General features: G+C 43.9%; 1 protein-coding gene, 1 long non-coding RNA gene and 17 other non-coding genes across 19 annotated transcripts in view; 1 reads left to right on the top strand and 18 right to left on the bottom strand.

Moving 5' to 3' along the window:
* Positions 1 to 21,728, top strand: part of LOC110439461 (uncharacterized) — a 1,085,403-nt gene that overhangs the window by 703,010 nt on the left and 360,665 nt on the right. The gene's annotated exons all lie outside the window — the stretch shown is intronic.
* On the bottom strand, positions 89 to 170 carry trnas-gcu (transfer RNA serine (anticodon GCU)). The gene has a single exon. It is a non-coding gene; the product is annotated as a tRNA-Ser (tRNA).
* trnas-gcu (transfer RNA serine (anticodon GCU)) lies at positions 727 to 808 on the bottom strand. Its single transcript has one exon. It is a non-coding gene; the product is annotated as a tRNA-Ser (tRNA).
* trnas-gcu (transfer RNA serine (anticodon GCU)) lies at positions 2,129 to 2,210 on the bottom strand. The gene has a single exon. It is a non-coding gene; the product is annotated as a tRNA-Ser (tRNA).
* trnas-gcu (transfer RNA serine (anticodon GCU)) lies at positions 2,768 to 2,849 on the bottom strand. The gene has a single exon. It is a non-coding gene; the product is annotated as a tRNA-Ser (tRNA).
* trnas-gcu (transfer RNA serine (anticodon GCU)) lies at positions 3,174 to 3,255 on the bottom strand. Its single transcript has one exon. It is a non-coding gene; the product is annotated as a tRNA-Ser (tRNA).
* trnas-gcu (transfer RNA serine (anticodon GCU)) lies at positions 3,812 to 3,893 on the bottom strand. Its single transcript has one exon. It is a non-coding gene; the product is annotated as a tRNA-Ser (tRNA).
* Positions 4,598 to 4,679, bottom strand: trnas-gcu (transfer RNA serine (anticodon GCU)). Its single transcript has one exon. It is a non-coding gene; the product is annotated as a tRNA-Ser (tRNA).
* trnas-gcu (transfer RNA serine (anticodon GCU)) lies at positions 5,237 to 5,318 on the bottom strand. The gene has a single exon. It is a non-coding gene; the product is annotated as a tRNA-Ser (tRNA).
* On the bottom strand, positions 5,860 to 5,941 carry trnas-gcu (transfer RNA serine (anticodon GCU)). Its single transcript has one exon. It is a non-coding gene; the product is annotated as a tRNA-Ser (tRNA).
* On the bottom strand, positions 6,491 to 6,572 carry trnas-gcu (transfer RNA serine (anticodon GCU)). Its single transcript has one exon. It is a non-coding gene; the product is annotated as a tRNA-Ser (tRNA).
* On the bottom strand, positions 7,130 to 7,211 carry trnas-gcu (transfer RNA serine (anticodon GCU)). The gene has a single exon. It is a non-coding gene; the product is annotated as a tRNA-Ser (tRNA).
* Positions 7,753 to 7,834, bottom strand: trnas-gcu (transfer RNA serine (anticodon GCU)). Its single transcript has one exon. It is a non-coding gene; the product is annotated as a tRNA-Ser (tRNA).
* On the bottom strand, positions 8,390 to 8,471 carry trnas-gcu (transfer RNA serine (anticodon GCU)). Its single transcript has one exon. It is a non-coding gene; the product is annotated as a tRNA-Ser (tRNA).
* trnas-gcu (transfer RNA serine (anticodon GCU)) lies at positions 9,028 to 9,109 on the bottom strand. The gene has a single exon. It is a non-coding gene; the product is annotated as a tRNA-Ser (tRNA).
* trnal-uaa (transfer RNA leucine (anticodon UAA)) lies at positions 9,880 to 9,961 on the bottom strand. Its single transcript has one exon. It is a non-coding gene; the product is annotated as a tRNA-Leu (tRNA).
* Positions 10,449 to 10,530, bottom strand: trnal-aag (transfer RNA leucine (anticodon AAG)). The gene has a single exon. It is a non-coding gene; the product is annotated as a tRNA-Leu (tRNA).
* On the bottom strand, positions 11,194 to 11,275 carry trnal-aag (transfer RNA leucine (anticodon AAG)). Its single transcript has one exon. It is a non-coding gene; the product is annotated as a tRNA-Leu (tRNA).
* On the bottom strand, positions 17,158 to 19,721 carry LOC110437823 (uncharacterized). Its single transcript, XR_012402428.1, has 2 exons — positions 19,558 to 19,721; positions 17,158 to 18,299 (listed from the first exon to the last, which is right to left on the bottom strand). It is a non-coding gene; the product is annotated as an uncharacterized lncRNA (long non-coding RNA).

The raw sequence follows: 21,728 nt of genomic DNA, 5'->3' as shown, positions 1-21,728 counted from the left end.
CAACAACATCCTTCAAAACGCTAAAAGAGTGAGAGTAAAAGAACTTCTACAGAAACACCATGATCTCTCGAATGCCAGAACATATGAGCGACGAGGATGGGACTCGAACCCACGCGTGCAGAGCACAATGGATTAGCAGTCCATCGCCTTAACCACTCGGCCACCTCGTCACATACTTTCCTTCTTCTCGGTGGAGGCCGGACTGTGGGACATATTTGTATATTTATGTTTCTGCAACTATTTTCGGTCAGATGACTTTCAGTTTTGACATATGAACGACAGATCAAATGAACGACAAAAATGGGATTCGATGGACTCTTCCACCTCATTATGTATGTACTCACTTTCATGAAGGGGGCTGGAATATGACATTTCTGTATGTATTTGCTGCTATTTTCGGTAAGGATGACGTTAAATTTTGCAACAACATCCTTCAAAACGATAAGAGCGTGCAAGTAAAACACCTTCCACGGAAGCACCGGCCTCTTTCAAACGCCAGAGCATTTGAACGACAAGGATGGGATTCGATGGACCCTTCCACCTCGTCATGTATGTACTCACTTTCATGATGGGGGCTGGACTATGGCATATATGTTTGTATTTGCAGCTATTTTCGATAAAGTTGACATAAAATTTTGCAACAACATCCTTCAAAACGCTAAAAGAGTGAGAGTAAAAGAAATTCTACAGAAACACCATGATCTCTCGAATGCCAGAACATATGAGCGCCGAGGACGGGATTCGAACCCACGCGTGCAGAGCACAATGGATTAGCAGTCCATCGCCTTACCCACTCGGCCACCTCGTCATGTATTTTGCTTCTTCTCTGGTGGAGGCCGGACTGTGGCACATATTTGTAAATGTATGTTTCTGCAACAATTTTCGGTAAGATGACTTTCAGTTTTGCCGTATGAACGACAGAGCAAATAAACGACAAAAATGGGATTCGATGGACTCGGCCACCCCGCCATGTATGTACTCACTTTCCTGTTGGGGGCTGGACTACGGCATTTCTGTATGTATTTGCTGCTATTTTCGGTAAAGATGACGTTAAATTTTGCAACAACATCCTTCAAAACGATAAGAGCGTGCGAGTAAAACACCTTCCACGGAAGCACCGGCCTTTTTCAAGCGCCAGAGCATTTGGACAACAAGGATGGGATTCAATGGACTCTTCCACCTCGTCATGTATGTACTCACTTTCATGATGGGGGCTGGACTATGACATTTCTGTATGTATTTGCTGCTATTTTCGGTAAGGATGACGTTAAATTTTGCAACAACATCCTTCAAAACGATAAGAGCGTGCGAGTAAAACACCTTCCACGGAAGCACCGGCCTCGTTCAAACGCCAGAGCATTTGAACGACAAGGATGGGATTCGATGGACCCTTCCACCTCGTCATGTTTGTACTCACTTTCATGATGGGGGCTGGATTATGGCATATGTTTGTATTTGCAGCTATTTTCGATAAAGTTGACATAACATATGCCAGAACATATGAGCGACGAGGATGGGATTCAAACTCACGCGTGCAGAGCACAATGGATTAGCAGTCTATCGCCTTAACCACTCGGCCACCTCATCACATACTTTTTTTCTTCTCTGGTGGAGGCCGGACTGTGGCACATAATTGTAAATGTATGTTCCTGCAACTATTTTCTGTAAGATGACTTTCAGTTTTGCCGTATGAACGACAAAAATGGGATTCGATGGACTCGGCCACCCCGCCATGTATGTACTCACTTTCATGATGGGGGCTGAACTATGGCATTTCTGTATGTATTTGCTGCTATTTTCGGTAAAGATGACGTTAAATTTTGCAACAACATCCTTCAAAACGATTAGAGCGTGCGAGTAAAACACCTTCCACGGAAGCACCGGCCTCTTTCAAACGCCAGAGCATTTGAACGACAAGGATGGGATTCGATGGACTCTTCCACCTCGTCATGTATGTACTCACTTTCATGATGGGGGCTGGACTATGGCATATATGTTTGTATTTGCAGCTATTTTCCATAAAGTTGACATAAAATTTTGCAACAACATCCTTCAAAACGCTAAAAGAGTGAGAGTAAAAGAACTTCTACAGAAACACCATGATCTCTTGAATGCCAGAACATATGAGCGACGAGGATGGGATTCGAACCCACGCGTGCAGAGCACAATGGATTAGCAGTCCATCGCCTTAACCACTCGGCCACCTCGTCTTGTATTTTGCTTCTTCTCTGGTGGAGGCCGGACTGTGGCACATATTTGTAAATGTATGTTTCTGCAACTATTTTCGGTAAGATGACTTTCAGTTTTGCCGTATGAACGACAGAGCAAATAAACGACAAAAATGGGATTCGATGGACTCAGCCACCCCGCCATGTATGTACTCACTTTCCTGTTGGGGGCTGAACTATGGCATTTCTGTATGTATTTGCTGCTATTTTCGATAAAGATGACGTTAAATTTTGCAACAACATCCTTCAAAACGATTAGAGCGTGCGAGTAAAACACCTTCCACGGAAGCACCGGCCTCTTTCAAACGCCAGAGCATTTGAACGACAAGGATGGGATTCGATGGACTCTTCCACCTCGTCATGTATGTACTCACTTTCATGATGGGGGCTGGACTATGGCATATATGTTTGTATTTGCAGCTATTTTCCATAAAGTTGACATAAAATTTTGCAACAACATCCTTCAAAACGCTAAAAGAGTGAGAGTAAAAGTCCTTCTACTGAAACACCATGATCTCTCGAACGCCAGAACATATGAGCGACGAGGATGGGATTCAAACCCACGCGTGCAGAGCACAATGGATTAGCAGTCCATCGCCTTAACCACTCGGCCACCTCGTCATATACTTTCCTTCTTCTCTGGTGGAGGCCGGACTGTGGCACATAATTGTAAATGTATGTTTCTGCAACTATTTTCTGTAAGATGACTTTCAGTTTTGCCGTATGAACGACAAAAATGGGATTCGATGGACTCGGCCACCCCGCCATGTATGTACTCACTTTCATGATGGGGGCTGGACTATGGCATATATGTTTGTATTTGCAGCTATTTTCCATAAAGTTGACATAAAATTTTGCAACAACATCCTTCAAAACGCTAAAAGAGTGAGAGTAAAAGAACTTCTACAGAAACACCATGATCTCTCGAATGCCAGAACATATGAGCGACGAGGATGGGACTCGAACCCACGCGTGCAGAGCACAATGGATTAGCAGTCCATCGCCTTAACCACTCGGCCACCTCGTCACATACTTTCCTTCTTCTCGGTGGAGGCCATACTGTGGGACATATTTGTATATTTATGTTTCTGCAACTATTTTCGGTCAGATGACTTTCAGTTTTGACATATGAACGACAGATCAAATGAACGACAAAAATGGGATTCGATGGACTCTTCCACCTCATTATGTATGTACTCACTTTCATGATGGGGGCTGGAATATGACATTTCTGTATGTATTTGCTGCTATTTTCGGTAAGGATGACGTTAAATTTTGCAACAACATCCTTCAAAACGATAAGAGCGTGCAAGTAAAACACCTTCCACGGAAGCACTGGCCTCTTTCAAACGCCAGAGCATTTGAACGACAAGGATGGGATTCGATGGACCCTTCCACCTCGTCATGTATGTACTCACTTTCATGATGGGGGCTGGACTATGGCATATATGTTTGTATTTGCAGCTATTTTCGATAAAGTTGACATAAAATTTTGCAACAACATCCTTCAAAACGCTAAAAGAGTGAGAGTAAAAGAAATTCTACAGAAACACCATGATCTCTCGAATGCCAGAACATATGAGCGACGAGGACAGGATTCGAACCCACGCGTGCAGAGCACAATGGATTAGCAGTCCATCGCCTTACCCACTCGGCCACCTCGTCATGTATTTGCCTTCTTCTCTGGTGGAGGCCGGACTGTGGCACATATTTGTAAATGTATGTTTCTGCAACAATTTTCGGTAAGATGACTTTCAGTTTTGCCGTATGAACGACAGAGCAAATAAACGACAAAAATGGGATTCGATAGACTCGGCCACCCCGCCATGTATGTACTCACTTTCCTGTTGGGGGCTGGACTACGGCATTTCTGTATGTATTTGCTGCTATTAAAAGAACTCCTACAGAAACACCATGATCTCTCGAACGACAGAGCAAATGAACGACAAAAATGGGATTCGATGGACTCGGCCACCCCGTCATGTATGTACTCACTTTCCTGTTGGGGGCTGGACTACGGCATTTCTGTATATATTGGCTGCTATTTTCGGTAAAGACGACGTTAAATTTTGCAACAACATCCTTCAAAACGATAAGAGCGTGCAAGTAAAACACCTTCCACGGAAGCACCAGCCGCTTTCAAACGCCAGAGCATTCGAACGACAAGGATGGGATTCGATAGACCCTTCCACCTTGTCATGTACGTACTCACTTTCATGATGGGGGCTGGACTATGGCATATGTTTGTATTTTCAGCTATTTTCGATTAAGTTGACATAAAATTTAGCAACAACATCCTTCAAAATGCTAAAAGAGTGAGAGTACTTCTACAGAAACACCATGATCTCTCAAATGCCAGAATAAAGGAGCGACGAGGATGGGATTCGAATCCACGCGTGCAGAGCACAATGGATTAGCAGTCCATCGCCTTAATCTCTCGGCCACCTCGTCACATACTTTCCTTCTTCTCTGGTGGAGGCCGGACTGTGGCACATATTTGTAAATGTATGTTTCTGCAGCTATTTTTGGTCAGATGAATTTCAGTTTTGCCGTATGAACGACAGAGCAAATGAACGACAAAAATAGGATTCGATGGACTCGGCCACCCCGCCATGTATGTACTCACTTTCCTGTTGGAGGCTGGACTACGGCATTTCTGTATGTATTTGCTGCTATTTTCGGTAAAGATGACGTTAAATTTTGCAACAACATCCTTCAAAACGATAAGAGCGTGCGAGTAAAACACCTTCCACGGAAGCACCGGCCTCGTTCAAACGCCAGAGCATTTTAACGACAAGGATGGGATTCGATGGACTCTTCCACCTCGTCATGTATGTACTCCTTTTCATGATGGGGGCTGGACTATGGCAGATATGTTTGTGTTTGCAGCTATTTTCAATAAAGATGACTTAAAATTTTGCAACAACATCCTTCAAAAAGCTAAAAGAGTGAGAGTAAAAGTCCTTCTACAGAAACACCATGATCTCTCGAACGCCAGAACATATGAGCGACGAGGATGGGATTCAAACCCACGCGTGCAGAGCACAATGGATTAGCAGTCTATCGCCTTAACCACTCGGCCACCTCGTCACGTACTTTTTTTCTTCTCTGGTGGAGGCCGGACTGTGGCACATAATTGTAAATGTATGTTCCTGCAACTATTTTCTGTAAGATGACTTTCAGTTTTGCCGTATGAACGACAAAAATGGGATTCGATGGACTCGGCCACCCCGCCATGTATGTACTCACTTTCATGATGGGGGCTGAACTATGGCATTTCTGTATGTATTTGCTGCTATTTTCGGTAAAGATGACGTTAAATTTTGCAACAACATCCTTCAAAACGATTAGAGCGTGCGAGTAAAACACCTTCCACGGAAGCACCGGCCTCTTTCAAACGCCAGAGCATTTGAACGACAAGGATGGGATTCGATGGACTCTTCCACCTCGTCATGTATGTACTCACTTTCATGATGGGGGCTGGACTATGGCATATATGTTTGTGTTTGCAGCTATTTTCGATAAAGTTTACATAAAATTTTGCAACAACATCCTTCAAAACGCTAAAAGAGTGAGAGTAAAAGAACTTCTACAGAAACTCCATGATCTCTCGAATGCCAGAACATATGAGCGACGAGGATGGGATTCGAACCCACGCATGCAGAGCACAATGGATTAGCAGTCCATCGCCTTTACCACTCGGCCACCTCGTCTTGTATTTTCCTTCTTCTCTGGTGGAGGCCGGACTGTGGCACATATTTGTAAATGTATGTTTCTGCAACTATTTTCGGTAAGATGACTTTCAGTTTTGCCGTATGAACGACAGAGCAAATAAACGACAAAAATGGGATTCGATGGACTCAGCCACCCCGCCATGTATGTACTCACTTTCCTGTTGGGGGCTGAACTATGGCATTTCTGTATGTATTTGCTGCTATTTTCGGTAAAGATGACGTTAAATTTTGCAACAACATCCTTCAAAACGATTAGAGCGTGCAAGTAAAACACCTTCCACGGAAGCACCAGCCGCTTTCAAACGCCAGAGCATTCGAATGACAAGGATGGGATTCGATAGACCCTTCCACCTTGTCATGTACGTACTCACTTTCATGATGGGGGCTGGACTATGGCATATGTTTGTATTTTCAGCTATTTTCGATTAAGTTGACATAAAATTTAGCAACAACATCCTTCAAAATGCTAAAAGAGTGAGAGTACTTCTACAGAAACACCATGATCTCTCAAATGCCAGAATATAGGAGCGACGAGGATGGGATTCGAATCCACGCGTGCAGAGCACAATGGATTAGCAGTCCATCGCCTTAATCACTCGGCCACCTCGTCACATACTTTCCTTCTTCTCTGGTGGAGGCCGGACTGTGGCACATATTTGTAAATGTATGTTTCTGCAGCTATTTTTGGTCAGATGAATTTCAGTTTTGCCGTATGAACGACAGAGCAAATGAACGACAAAAATATGATTCGATGGACTCGGCCACCCCGCCATGTATGTACTCACTTTCCTGTTGGAGGCTGGACTACGGCATTTCTGTATGTATTTGCTGCTATTTTCGGTAAAGATGACGTTAAATTTTGCAACAACATCCTTCAAAACGATAAGAGCGTGCGAGTAAAACACCTTCCACGGAAGCACCGGCCTCGTTCAAACGCCAGAGCATTTTAACGACAAGGATGGGATTCGATGGACTCTTCCACCTCGTCATGTATGTACTCCTTTTCATGATGGGGGCTGGACTATGGCAGATATGTTTGTGTTTGCAGCTTTTTTCAATAAAGATGACTTAAAATTTTGCAACAACATCCTTCAAAAAGCTAAAAGAGTGAGAGTAAAAGTCCTTCTACAGAAACACCATGATCTCTCGAATGCCAGAACATATGAGCGACGAGGATGGGATTCAAACCCACGCGTGCAGAGCACAATGGATTAGCAGTCTATCGCCTTAACCACTCGGCCACCTCGTCACGTACTTTTTTTCTTCTCTGGTGGAGGCCGGACTGTGGCACATAATTGTAAATGTATGTTCCTGCAACTATTTTCTGTAAGATGACTTTCAGTTTTGCCGTATGAACGACAAAAATGGGATTCGATGGACTCGGCCACCCCGCCATGTATGTACTCACTTTCATGATGGGGGCTGAACTATGGCATTTCTGTATGTATTTGCTGCTATTTTCGGTAAAGATGACGTTAAATTTTGCAACAACATCCTTCAAAACGATTAGAGCGTGCGAGTAAAACACCTTCCACGGAAGCACCGGCCTCTTTCAAACGCCAGAGCATTTGAACGACAAGGATGGGATTCGATGGACTCTTCCACCTCGTCATGTATGTACTCACTTTCATGATGGGGGCTGGACTATGGCATATATGTTTGTGTTTGCAGCTATTTTCGATAAAGTTGACATAAAATTTTGCAACAACATCCTTCAAAACGCTAAAAGAGTGAGAGTAAAAGAACTTCTACAGAAACACCATGATCTCTCGAATGCCAGAACATATGAGCGACGAGGATGGGATTCGAACCCACGCGTGCAGAGCACAATGGATTAGCAGTCCATCGCCTTAACCACTCGGCCACCTCGTCTTGTATTTTCCTTCTTCTCTGGTGGAGGCCGGACTGTGGCACATATTTGTAAATGTATGTTTCTGCAACTATTTTCGGTAAGATGACTTTCAGTTTTGCCGTATGAACGACAGAGCAAATAAACGACAAAAATGGGATTCGATGGACTCAGCCACCCCGCCATGTATGTACTCACTTTCCTGTTGGGGGCTGAACTATGGCATTTCTGTATGTATTTGCTGCTATTTTTGGTAAAGATGACGTTAAATTTTGCAACAACATCCTTCAAAACGATTAGAGCGTGCGAGTAAAACACCTTCCACGGAAGCACCGGCCTCTTTCAAACGCCAGAGCATTTGAACGACAAGGATGGGATTCGATGGACTCTTCCACCTCGTCATGTATGTACTCACTTTCATGATGGGGGCTGGACTATGGCATATATGTTTGTATTTGCAGCTATTTTCGATAAAGTTGACATAAAATTTTGCAACAACATCCTTCAAAACGCTAAAAGAGTGAGAGTAAAAGAACTTCTACAGAAACACCATGCTCTCGAATGCCAGAACATATGAGCGACAAGGATGGGACTCGAACCCACGTGTGCAGAGCACAATGGATTAGCAGTCCATCGCATTAACCACTCGGCCACCTCGTCACATACTTTCCTTCTTCTCGGTGGAGGCCGGACTGTGGGACATATTTGTATATGTATGTTTCTGCAACTATTTTCGGTCAGATGACTTTTAGTTTTGACATATGAACGACAGATCAAATGAACGACAAAAATGGGATTCGATGGACTCTTCCACCTCATTATGTATGTACTCACTTTCATGATGGGGGCTGGAATATGACATTTCTGTATGTATTTGCTGCTATTTTCGGTAAGGATGAGGATAAATTTTGCAACAACATCCTTCAAAACGATAAGAGCGTGCAAGTAAAACACCTTCCACGGAAGCACCGGCCTCTTTCAAACGCCAGAGCATTTGAACGACAAGGATGGGATTCGATGGACCCTTTCACCTCGTCATGTATGTACTCACTTTCATGATGGGGGCTGGACTATGGCATATATGTTTGTATTTGCAGCTATTTTCCATAAAGTTGACATAAAATTTTGCAACAACATCCTTCAAAACGCTAAAAGAGTGAGAGTAAAAGAAATTCTACAGAAACACCATGATCTCTCGAATGCCAGAACATATGAGCGACGAGGATAAGAATCGAACCCACGCGTGCAGAGCACAATGGATTAGCAGTCCATCGCCTTAACCACTCGGCCACCTCGTCATGTATTTTCCTTCTTCTCTGGTGGAGGCCGGACTGTGGCAGATATTTGTAAATGTATGTTTCTGCAACTATTTTCGGTAAGATGACTTTCAGTTTTGCCGTATGAACGACAGAGCAAATAAACGACAAAAATGGGATTCGATGGACTCGGCCACCCTGCCATGTACGTACTCACTTTCCTGTTGCTATTTTCGGTCAGATGAATTTCAGTTTTGCCGTATGAACGACAACATCCTTCAAAACGATAAAAGCGTGCGAGTAAAACACCTTCCACGGAAGCACCGGCCTCTTTCAAACGCCAGAGCATTTGAACGACAAGGATGGGATTCGATGGACTCTTCCACCTCGTCATGTATGTACTCCTTTTCATGATGGGGGCTGGAATATGACATTTCTGTATGTATTTGCTGCTATTTTCGGTAAAGATGACGTTAAATTTTGCAACAACATCCTTCAAAACTATTACTACTCTAATTGTGAATCTTTATTGTTCCTGTTTCAATAGGGTGCTCTTGCTAAAAGGAGCAGTGGCAGAGAGAGACTTCCAGTGCAGACTTTGTTAAGATGCTGCAATCTAATCGTGGGAAAGACACTTGCTCCTGAGCAGATTTGAGCTTGGGGATGTGTTGCTGTCACACCAAGAAGTCTGCCGTGAGTCTCAAAGAACACATTATACTGACTAGATGCCAACTTAAATGTACTCTCTCATTTCTAGCGTCCACTGAAAACGAGCTGAACTCAAGCAGTTTGGCCGTGTTTAAAACCACATCTGGCAGCGGTGGGATTCGAACCCACGCCCCCGAAGAGACTGGAGCTTAAATCCAGCGCCTTAGACCCCTCTGCCACACTACCCTAGATGGATTAGCAGTGGTTCATTTTCTGCCCAATTTTACAGAAGCAGAAGAGCAGAGAGGACGCAGAGCTTCCTAGTGAAGCCCTTCAACTTTGGCCAAGGAGTCTACATTTGGATGCTAGCGGAAGCGTGCAGTATCACTTTGCAAGTCTGTTTGCTCAAGCAGAGAGGTCATTCTCAAGCATCCTAAAAGCAATGCCTGGCAGCGGTGGGATTCGAACCCATGCCCCCGAAGAAACTGGAGACTAAATCCAGCGCCTTAGATCCCTTGGCTACGCTATCCCAGATGACTCCATTCAGTGGTCCCTTTTCTTCTCAATTTTACGGAAGCAGAACAGCAGAGAGGACGCAGAGCTTCCTAGTGAAGCCCTTCAACTTTGGCCAAGGAGTCTACGTTTGGATGTGAGCGGAATCATGCAGTATCACTTTGCAAGTCTATTTGCTTAAGCAGAGAGGTCATTCTCAAGCATCCTAAAAAGGACTGCCTGGCAGCGGTGGGATTCGAACCCACGCCACCGAACAGACTGGAAGCTTAATCCAGCGCCTTAGACCGCTCGGCCACGCTACCTTGCCAAGTAGCTTTCCCTGAGCAGTTTTCATACCAACTTGTTTCAAGTAGCGCAACAGCGCTGGGAAATCAGTTCAATTTGGCCATGCCTTGCTGGAGCTCCTCCTCAAAGAAAGAGATCTCCTTAATACCAGCTTAGGAAGCACTCCCACCTTCCTGTCAACCACAGTTCTGTCTCTATTTGAGCACACCTCAAGGCATTTGAAGTCTACTCCAAATGGCAGCCAGCTGCGATGCATTTAAGCACCTGATTACAAGGTAACTGTTATTTCACAAAAGAGTGAAAGTTACTGATTCCATCACAGCAGACCCCACATTGTTGTTGTTATTATATTCAAATCCAGCTATAGAGTATTACTACTCTAATTGTGAATCTTTACTGTTCCTGTTTCAATAGAGTGCTCTTGCTAAAAGGAGCAGTGGCAGAGAGAGACTTCCAGTGCAGACTTTGTTAAGATGCTGCAATCTAATCGTGGGAAAGACACTTGCTCCTGAGCAGATTCGAGCTTGGGGATGTGTTGCTGTCACACCAAGAAGTCTGCCGTGAGTCTCAAAGAACACATTATACTGACTAGTTGCCAACTTAAATGTACTCTGTCATTTCCAGCGGTCACTGAGAACATGTACACACTCAAGCAGTTTGGCTGAGTTTAAAACCACATCTGGCAGCAGTGGGATTCGAACTCACGCCCCCGAAGAGACTGGAGCCTTAATCCAGCGCCTTAGACCCCTCAGCCACGCTACCCAAGATGGATTTGTTCAGTAGTCCCTTTTCTGCCCAATTTTACAGAAGCAGAAAGGACGCAGAGAATCCTAGTGAAGCCCTTCAACTTTGGCCAAGGAGTCTACATTTGGATGTGAGCGGAAGCGTGCAGTATCACTTTGCAAGTCTGTTTGCTCAAGCAGAGAGGTCATTCTCAAGCATCCTAAAAGCACTGCCTGGCAGCGGTGGGATTCGAACCCACGCCCCCGAAGAGACTGGAGCCTAAATCCAGCGCCTTAGATCCCTTGGCTACTCTATCCCAGATGACTACATGCAGTGGTCCCTTTTCTGCCCAATTTTACGGAAGCAGAGAGGACGGCGAGCTTCATAGTGAAGCCCTTCGTTTTTGGCCAAGGAGTCTACGTTTGGATGTGAGCAGAAGCATGCAGTATCACTTTGCAAGTCTGTTTGCTCAAGCAGAGAGGTCATTCTCAAGCATCCTAAAAGGACTGCATGGCAGCAGTGGGATTCAAACCCACGCCACCAAAGAGACTGGAGCCTAAATCCAGCACCTTAGACTAGGCTTGGGCGGTATCCAAATTTTGATTTTGATAAAATTTTGATAAATTTTGGCTCGCAGTCAGAGAGGAGAGAGAGAGAGAGAGAGAGAGAAAGAGCCAAGCGACGCACAACACCCCTCTCTCTCTCTTACACACACACACACATCTCTCCCGCAATTTATTCAGAAATTTACTCCCACACCGTAAGAAATCTGGCCGGCTCCCGCGAAACAGCAGCGGGAATGCAGAGAGCTGTAATCGGGCCTTAAAAATTATACCCGATAGGTCCCGAGTCCGACAGGTACATTTTGATTCACAGCTTTATTAAGCCCTAACCCGTTTACAGCCCGACATTATTCAAATGTGCTCATGCGCACAGCTCTAATGCATTTTTTTCAAGAATGAGTCATTTATATGTTTTAACATCATTTATTCGTAACAAACGTAGACTATAGGCCACTTGGAAGTTGGAACAAATAAAATAAGTCCTCTGAAACATCGTAACATCTCAGCACTCTAACACTTTGCCTTTAAATTGGCTGACACAATTAAGAAAAGAAATCTTGCTTAACAAATCAAATTAAAATAAACTCTAAATGATGACGGGTATTTTGGCAATAACGAAATTTAGTTAAAGGCTGTGCAAGAATTGTTTCTCCATTTCTCTTCACAATCTGGCATTAGGGCGGCGGTGAAGCTGAATATTAAAAGAATAATGCCACTATTAGCCTGTATACTCTGTCTAAATTATGATTATATAGTTTAATTAATATTTATTTATAATTTTAAACCCTGTACTCACCAAGATTAGTCTACGTGTGTTTGTGGAGGAACATTATTAAATCCACAGGCTTTAGCGCAGTCTTGCGCTCATGTGCGTCCAGCAGCTGAACACCCTTTCCTGCGGCTACAGGTCGAGATGCAGAGTTCTGATCCGGCTTATTTTGCAAGTTTTGGGTAGGATTGTTTGTTCATCTTCTACCAGTCAGGAACATCCATTTAATTTTCCATGACAGCAGTTTCAGGGTAGCGAGTGGCCTCGTCATTTTACCTGTCAGCTTGCGGTTTAGGGCTCTACCGTAAAACGCGGTGTATGAGCGACCGCGAAATACCTGCGGCTGGAATAACTGCTCCTTCTGAACTAGTGACTGACTTGACCGCCGTCAAAATTCTCTTTTTTTACTACTTCGTCATCATTTGCTTCACCTTTGCAGGGATGGATTTTAATGCAGGGATTTGGATTTTTTCGGGTCTCGCCGGGTTCGGGCAAAGATTTTCAGCTCTAATGCAGACCTCTCGTTCATATTAACCACGTCTCCCTTCTGTTCAGTCGAAACTGCGTAACTGCAGGACACTTTGGAGCGCCACTCGTCACGTCACTTCTCCCTGTCCCTCTCTCCCACTCCCTCTCCCCCCCTCCCTCTCCCTCTCTCCCCCTCCCTCTCCCTCTCCTCCACACTGTCCCGTGATGACAATCGCACATACGTTTTTGTAGGCATTAAATAAAGGATATTTAATATTTTATGACGGTATAACGGTATTGAAACTCACACTGTTGCTATTTTTAGACCCCGCGGTATACCATAATACCGTAATACCGCCCAAGCCTACCTTAAACCGCTAGGCCACACTACCTTGCCAAGCTGCTTTCCCTGAGCAGTTTTCACACCAACTTGTTTCAAGTAGCGCCACAGCACTGGGAAATCAGTTCAATTTGGCCATGCCTTGCTGGAGCTCCTCCTCAAAGAAAGAGATCTCCTTAATACCAGCTTAGGAAGCACTCCCACCTTCCTGTCAACCACAGTTCTGTCTCTATTTGAGCACACCTCAAGGCAATTGAAGTCTACTCCAAACGGCAGCCAGCTGCGATGCATTTAAGCACCTGATTACAAGGTAACTGTTATTTCACAAAAGAGTGAAAGTTACTGATTCCATCACAGCAGACCCCACATTGTTGTTGTTATTATATTCAAATCCAGTTATAGAGTATTACTACTCTAATTGTGAATCTTTACTGTTCCTGTTTCAATAGGGTGCTCTTGCGAAAAGGAGCAATGGCAGAGAGAGACTTCCAGTGCAGACTTTGTTAAGATGCTGCAATCTAATCGTGGGAAAGACACTTGCTCCTGAGCAGATTCGAGCTGGGGAATGTGTTGCTGTCACACCAACAAGTCTGCCGTGAGTTTCAAAGAACACATTATACTGACTAGTTGCCAATTTAAATGTACTTTCTTATTTCTAGCGTTCACTGAAAACGTGCACACACTCAAGCAGTTTGGCCGTGTTTAAAACCACATTTGGCAGCGGTGGGATTCAAACCCATGCCCCCGAAGAGACTGGAGCCTAAATCCAGCACCTTAGATCCCTCGGCCAGGCTACCCTAGATAGATCCATGCAGTGGTCCCTTTTCTCCTCAATTTATGGAAGCAGAACAGCAGAGAGGACGCAGAGCTTCCTAGTGAAGCCCTTCAACTTTGGCCAAGGAGTCTATGTTTGGATGTGAGCGGAAGCGTGCAGTATCACTTTGCTGTTTGCTCAAGCAGAGAGGTCATTCTCAAGCATCCTAAAAGCACTGCCTGGCAGCGGTGGGATTCAAACCCACGCCCCCGAAGAGACTGGAGCCTTAATCCAGCGTCTTAGACGGCTCGGCCACGCTACCTTGCCAAGCTGCTGTCCCTGAGCAGTTTTCATACCAACTTGTTTCAAGTAGCACAACAGCGCTGGGAAATCAGTTCAATTTGGCCATGCCTTGCTGGAGCTTCTCCACAAAGAAAGAAAGCTCCTTAATACCAGCTTAGGAAGCACTCCCACCTTCCTGTCAACCACAGTTCTGTCTCTATTTGAGCACCCCTTAAGGCATTTGAAGTCTACTCCAAATGGCAGCCAGCTGCGATGCATTTAAGCACCTGATTACAAGGTAACTGTTATTTCACAAAAGAGTGAAAGTTACTGATTCCATCACAGCAGACCCAACATTGTTGTTGTTATTATATTCAAATCCAGTTATAGAGTATTACTACTCTAATTGGGAATCTTTACTGTCTAGTTCACTATCTTTACACCGTAGTTCAATAGAGTGCTCTTGCTAAAAGGAGCAGTGGCAGAGAGAGACTTCCAGTGCAGACTTTGTTAAGATGCTGCAATCTAATCGTGGGAAAAGACACTTGCTCCTGAGCAGATTCGAGCTGGGGAATGTGTTGCTGTCACACCATCAAGTCTGCCGTGAGTTTTAAAGAACAAATTATACTGACTAGTTGCCAACTTAAATGTACTCTCTCATTTCCAGCGTTCACTGAGAATGCGCACACACTCAAGCAGTTTGACCGTGTTTAAAACCACAACTGGCAGTGCTGGAATTCGAACCCACGCCCCCAAAGTGATTAGAGCTTAAATCCAGCAGCTTAGACACTTCATCCACGCTAACCTGCAGGGCTCCATGCCATGGGCCCTTTTCTGCCCAATTTTACGAAAGCAGAACAGCAGTGAGGACACTACTGGCCTGTTTCCACTGAGTGGTACGGTACGGTTTGGTACGCTTTTATGGCTGTTTTTTTTTTTTTATACGTTTATGGGTGTCAAAAAGCGTACCAAACCAAACCGTACCGTACCACTTTTTCGATACCTTTTCGAAATGGTACCAAAAGGTGGAGCTACATGTGCAGCTGAACGCTAATTGGTTACAGAGATACGTCATGAGCTTGTGGAGCTACACAGAACATAAACAAAGGAACTGCCATGTTTTTTTTTTAAATACAAAGTCGAGACATTACATGAAAATACTATATGCATATAATAATGGGATGACCCGGCCTCAAACAAACCTTATCGTCGTCTCCACGAACAGACACACAGCCAAGAAGAAAAATCTGCCGTGTCCTGTTGTTGTTTTACGAGCCCGTCTAAAAGTGTGAGCGGTATTCGCTTTCTTTTTGGGTCTATATTTGATATAACGAATGTGTGTGTGATTATTGAAGTGTCCCCGTCATCTGATCCATTCAGAAAAAAAAGGACAAGCGCGAGAGTGAAGCGAGAGTGAAACGCTGAAAAAAAGAGAAGCCCGGCAAAACACAGGAGCAAAATTGTTTTAGCAACCTGAATCATGAACAAACTGCCATGATTAGATTCGCCTTTTGGATTATTATGAACTGGGAATGACAAAATGACTCTAACAGAGCTTACATGTGCTGGTAAGGATTAGAGACCCAGTTGAGAAGTTTGCGCTGACTGTGGGCTATATTGCGTGTGTTTTTGAGCCGTTGACTTGTGTTGATTGTTGGTTATAAAATGCATGGCGCTGTGCGCTGCCGAGTGGCGCTTCCGGTGCGCGACCTGCTTTACGGTTTTGTTGCAGCACCAAAGTTATGCACAGAAATTCATATGCTGATTTGATCCGGTGCATACCGGTTCTAAAGATACTATGGCACCGAGTTTTGGTACCCAACCCTACATAGCGCGCACCTGCCTTGCCCAGGCTTGGGCACTTCTACCTGGGGCAGCGTTTGATGCCTCTGGACCCTGGATCCCTGCCTGCACCAGGGTCATAGCGCACACCTGCCTTGCCTGGGCTCGGGCACTCCTACCTGGGGCAGCGTTTAATGCCTCTGGACCCTGAATCCCCGCCTGCACCAGGGTCATATCGCACACCTGCCTCGCCCGGGCTCTCCTACCTGGGGGAGCGTTTAATGCCTCTGGACCCTGGATCCCCGCCTGCACCAGGGTCATAGTGTGGACCTGCCTTGCCCAGGCTCGGGCACTCCTACCTGGGGCAGTGTTTGATGCCTCTGGACCCTGGATCCCCGCCTGCACCAGGGTCATAGCGCACACCAGCCTTGCCCGGGCTTGGCTCTGGGGGCTGCTAGCCTGCCCTTAGACCCCTGGTTTGTTCAACCGCAAAAGCCAAAAATAAACAGAGTCCCTTTTTCTTTGCCTTCGTCGAAGTCACGACGGCAGGTCAGAGACAGTTGGCTTCGGGCACGCACCTCCAGACGCTGGACGTCCCGACAGGTAAGCCAGGAAAGGTGGTCTCTCTTCGGGAATGGCTTAGTGGGTTTGGGCCTGGGTTTAATCAACACCCCCCGGTGAGTGCATCCAAGCGTTTGCCAGCGATCGTTCCAAAGACCGAATGTATTTCTACTGGCCCTTAGTTCGAGAGAAAGACCCCCCCCCAAACTGACTTTGTCGTTCTAGAGACCAACCATCCCCCAAATGAGTGTTTGTTCTGTTCCATACAGCAAAAAAATACATTTCGCATACCAAATCAAATTTTTTACTTTCTTTCTAAAGTTTCTTGTTTACTTCAGTATATCAAGTACATGCCGCTTGTTTGAGTCGCAACATACAAGAGAGATGAGCCAACAAAATAGCCTGAATGCAAATTATTTATTATAGAATATAACTCATAGAAAAATTAATAAAAGCAACCAACAAATGTCTAGGGATAATAATGAAGATAAAGAACTTAGGATATAATCACAACAACACGTTACCTACATGATATAAGTAATGCAAAACAATACCTTAAAGTTAAAGAGTCAATGAAATGGCATGATGGTCTTGACATAAAGACTCCTGAGTAGCCACAGCGTCCTGGGGTAGCTAGCACAACAACTTTTATTTACCCATTGATGAGTAATGCAGGCATCCAATCAGGATTTACCTGGGATTTACTTTGGGATTATCAGTGTATTAATATTGTAACACTTAATACCTGTCGCTCTGCCTAAATCATAAAATATTCATCAAGTTTGTATTCTACTCAAAAAAGTAAATTTAGTAAACTAAAAAGAATCTTGAACCTAAAAGTAAAGAAAATTTACTAATAAAAGCTGCAACACAGGACAATTAAATTGGCTTTCTAAGCTTGAGGCCCTGGTATATGCAAACTAACAGTCCTGGAGCTCCACCTTGTTTGATGTGCGGTGTCTTCCCAGTGATTTGTTTCTCATTCAGGAAGTCAGACAGAGAACATCATCCAAAACAACACTAGCTACATGAATACACTGGAGAGTGGAGTACAAATGTATCCGCAACTGTACAATCACTTGCAATGAGATTTTAAGCCGCTGAGATGCTGTTTGCCAGATGTTTATGAAACTGTTCTTCTCTCAGCCACCATCACTGTGTTTACGGTAAACATAAGGAGCGCAACACATTTACAACCCCACCTACTGCAGTGTAGGAGTATTGGAAAACAGTATATTGTCACTCAACCTTTTCAAACATAATTCAGACATGAAACATCCTGTGCACATGAGAAAATGTTTTGCTGCATTCATGTATTCTGTGCAACTTTTTGTCCATGTGTTTGTTAAACTGCGCCGAATGAGTGAAACTCTGTAGACACTGATCAGATCTGTAGAGTTTCTCTCCAGTGTGAATCCTCTTCTGTTTTCAGATGTGATAACTGATTAAACCTCTTGTCACATTGTGAACACTTGTACGGTCTCTCCAGTGTGAAACGTCTGGTGCAGTTTCAATTTTGGAGCTGTAATAAAAGTCTTCTCACACTTAAAGGGTCACGAAACACCAAAACACATTTTTTGAGCTGTTGACAGTCGTATATGTGTCCCACACTGCTAAAAACACTATTAGGACACCTATATTTCACAAAAAAGTGTAAATTGGTTGTTTTTGCGTTATTTTAAGCAAATTCGTACTTCCTGTTTGAAACGAATTTTTGAAGCTGCGTCACGGCCATGACATAATAGCGTGTATTCCAGCGTGCAGACTGGGCGTCTGTGCCTGAGTGAGTCTTATTACGTCTTACAGTGTGTTGCATTAATGCATGAGTAAGGCTTGGGTCAAACCAATCAGCGCACTCTATTGTGCAACTTCATTAATATTCATTACTATCACCGTGTTTTCAGGACAGAGACGCCACGTTGTGTTGGCAAAACAAGCGTGAAGTGTTGCTTTTATAGTTTGCTGCAGTTAAGTTTCGTTTTCATTTTCTCTCTGTGAGAGTTCAGCTGGAGTTACGTGTGGATTAACAGAGTACGCGACGCGCGACAACAATAACTTACTTGTCTAAGGAGGATTATTGTTTACCTGAGAGCTGTTCTCATCTGCAAACGCTGGGATCTGGAATCGTTTGTAGTATTCTCTTCATAAAGACGCGGCTCTAGTTGCTGGTGATTGTCCTGTCTCTACAGATTTGGTAAGTGAGCGACCAGTGCTCTTTGTTTATTTAGTTTGTTCGTATCTAACAAACTATTGCACAGAGTGTAAACACGTTAGCACCACAACCAAACTTTAACCTCGTGTAGGGTTTTTACCGCATTTAGTGACCGGAATAACACGCGCGGCTTTCTGACGCTACCTGCCGTGTGCATCTAAGTTTCTGGGAAATGCAGAGGGTTTTTTTTCACTCATTCGCCGTGCGGTATAAAACATTGCATGAAAAATACACGCTTAGAGCAGCGCCTCGAATCAAATATCTCGTGTGTCGCGAGGGGCATGAATGAATTCCCTGAATGAAAGAGCCAAACTGCAGTTAAAGTCCACCATTTAATAATTTGGCTAATAATTCGACTACAGATGTCCATGTAGGTTAATCACCATCACATTCTCCTGTATGTATGTGTGTGTGTGTGTGTGTGTATTTTGACTCTGAAACTCGCGCGTGCCCAAATCGACACTCCCACACCCTCCCACTTTAGTTCCTCCGACACTCCCCCCTAAACAGAGCTGGACACGCCCACTTTTCTGACTTTTTCCAAAGAAGAGGTGTGAAAACACCCTGCTGAAACGAGGGGGTTTCATGGCCCTTTAAAGCACATATACTCTTTCACACCAGTGTGAATCTTCATGTATTCATTAAAGTTTGCTGATCTGTTGAAACTCTTCCCACACTGAGTGCATATGAATAGTTTCTCTCCGAAGCTGCGGTCACACTATAGTTTGAGCATGCAAAATTCTGTTGTTCAGCGCTGCGAAAAGAGGCAGGATTAAACAAGATGTAACGTACAGTCAGTAGATAAAATTAGGTATCGATTTTATAAAGGGGTCTAAGTCTCCTCTGCGTGGGTTTATGACTCTTGGTGCCACAAAGTCTGAGCCTGTGTGTCACCACTTATCTAGAGGTAAGCCAGAGATGGTTGCCAAAACTTCAAAAGACATTCCTGCCCCCCTGCCTCCCGAGACACACAGGAACACACACACAAGGCTCCCGATGCTGAAAGGGACTCAGAAATCCTGAATCAGCCCAAAAGTAAATTTTATGTGTTTGTAAACTTTGTATTTCTTTTCTGACTTTTCTAACATGTAAATATCTCTCTCGTGCCCTTTTTAAGACGCTATACCAGCTAAGAATGTGGGAATCATGTTGATGTATTTCTTAAAACTGTAGTGTTTCATACAGTTTCTCCTGCCATTTTACAACACATGATGCGTAGCACATGATCATAATCTATATGACTTAAATTATTTAATGCTCCGAGTTAATGTCTCTTAGCATGTTTTAGTGCGGACCCTTATTTTGCATATTAGCGGTTCAGAGACAAAAAAAAATCTCCCTCTCAAACTTTGCTAGAAGACCATTGGTCAGTCAGTAGAAAAAGGGGTGTGACATGCCACCACAGTTTAAAAACCAGCCGTGTGCACAACTCTGCACAGAATGATCCGGATAAACTCTCTAAGAGGCTGCCCCCTTTTGAGGGGGCAAACGGCATTTTCTTTAGCCGCGTGGCTCGTCTGAGCCCACGCTTTCTTATTTTTCCTGGCAAAGTAAAACTCAGTTTAAAGTTGCGATCGCGTATCCTCGACCTGCATCGCAAACTGTGCATCTAGAAAGGACACTAAAGGACATCTAACGCATCAGAGAGAATACTCGCAAAAAGAGAGAAAAACCATCTTTCTAAAGGTAATTATGTTATGCATTAAAGCTGTGCCCCTTATCAAAAAGGTGTTTTCTTTGCAATCTTAATGGTCCTGAATAGTTGTGTGGAACTGAGGTAGATTTGCCATTCTTTAATCTAAACTCTCTATTTCATCGCTTTTCTGTTTCTTTCTGTTTGTTATAGGTTTTACAGATCCCTATATAGCCTATCTATATTCAGTTTACGTTTGTTCTATGTTTGATGTTATGTTTGTGCGTTTGTTCGTTACATGTCAGACTAGTCAATAAATCCCATTATAATCAAATGGATTGTATTGTTTGCCTCACAGAAAAAGTCACTAAAGCGATTGATTCCTTTGGTACAAGCTGTTATTAAGTTCATCAAACTCATAAATGATTAATCTACTTCAAAAGGAGTAGTAATAATTTGCTTTCTAAACAAACAGATCATCACAGGGTCCACTCAGACGAGCAGGCGAGGTCTGGTTATATTTATAATAATACTAATAATAATAATAGGTTGTTATTGATAATTATTATTCATAATCTTAGTGTCTGCTCGAACAAGCAGGCGGAATCATGTTATATATCTGTTTTGCAAAATTGACAGTAGGTTAAACCGGAATATTAATATTTAATAATAACTTGTTATTCATGATCATTAATATTCATAAACTTAGCTAATTTCGCTACAAAGATGATTATATATTTAAAAAGGTGAGCGATTGGACCATGTTTTAAATTTCTGTCCAGAGAGGTCATGTTTTGATATTTGATTGGTCTCACACAGTCAAGTGATGCGATTTCGCAGGTAAGACTTCACCAAGATTAAACTTTGTAAGTAACTGAACTACGAAACTTGACGCAAGAACGTTTGAGGTTACAGAAGTAACCCTTTGTTCCCCGAGTAGGGTAACGGAAGTGCTATACAGTGGATTTGATCATGGGGGGGGCTTAACTGTGGCGGAATAAGCATTTGGGATCGCCTAGTGGGGATCACGCATAGCAGGCACCTATACCCAAAACGCAGGCTGACCAGCGGGCAGACCAACAACGTAGTGGGCCAGCAAGTGACTCGCTCCAGGTGTGCTTATATGCT

Source organism: Danio rerio, chromosome 4, assembly GCF_049306965.1.
Source record: "Danio rerio strain Tuebingen ecotype United States chromosome 4, GRCz12tu, whole genome shotgun sequence".
In the NCBI taxonomy this organism is placed as follows: Eukaryota; Metazoa; Chordata; class Actinopteri; order Cypriniformes; family Danionidae; genus Danio; species Danio rerio.
This window is presented reverse-complemented; position numbering and strand designations above follow the sequence as displayed.